Below are 950 nucleotides of genomic sequence, written 5' to 3'. Positions count from 1 at the left end.
CGCCAATAGTTGAACCTGAGATCTTGCCTATGCAAAACATGTGCTCTGCCCCTCAACTTCAGACCCCTCTTTGATTACTGGGTGTTGAACCTAGTTGAGCCAAGGGACCAAAATACCCCAGAGGTCAGGTCAGATCAGCCCACTACAGTTGTTTTGCTAAAGGATGTCCAATCCCAGCTGTTGTCTTTTGATCACATCATATTCTTCACTGGGCTACTCTAAAATTGGAAGGGGCCCGGGGGTCACTGGGTCTAATTTACTTTGAGCTTGTGGTATCCCATGTGGGCTCAGAGCAGTTGCAATATTGCACAGTAAGACGCTTCCCTGCTGGAAGGCTCACATCTAAACTAGATGCAAGCTCTTGGCTGAACAAAAAGGGGTTGCCTTCATGACCTGGCAGCCTAGCCTTTTGTTTTCCTCATTTTTGATGTACTAGATAGCAGTAGATAAATATAACAATCCCACTAATCCTTTTCACTCACTCAGTCAGTCACAATAAGGGCATTCCCATCCAGAGTTGCCAGTTTTTAGATTGGTTCCTCTAGCTGTCGCTTTAGCAATTAGCAGGTGATGGTATTTAGCTCTGTGCCATGACGAGCTTCAACTGCCCAGTTCCACTCAATAAACTTCTGTTAAAGAGATGGGACATTCTTCCTATCCAGTTGGCAACTTCGTTTCCATATGTTCCCTAATGAGGACAAACTTAAGCTCCCCCACCCTCCACACTTTGAATATCAGTTGTCACCTCAGTCCTCTAACAGTCTTTCAGATCACATCCCACATAATCCACTGGGCTGCTCTGGGGTATCTTTAGCGCTATGCAGTAGGTAAAACACTAGCTTTGAGAGGGTGAGGAGCCAGAACTGCTGTGTTTTAACAAGAAGCCTGCTTACATTTACAGGGCTACAAACCTTGTAAAGCTGCTGTTGTGTCCGCTGACCACCACCGGA

Source organism: Gekko japonicus, unplaced genomic scaffold, assembly GCF_001447785.1.
Source record: "Gekko japonicus isolate JY-2015 unplaced genomic scaffold, Gekko_japonicus_V1.1 scaffold851, whole genome shotgun sequence".
Taxonomy (NCBI): domain Eukaryota; kingdom Metazoa; phylum Chordata; class Lepidosauria; order Squamata; family Gekkonidae; genus Gekko; species Gekko japonicus.
The sequence above is the reverse complement of the archived record's forward strand: the minus strand, read 5'-3'. Positions refer to the sequence as shown.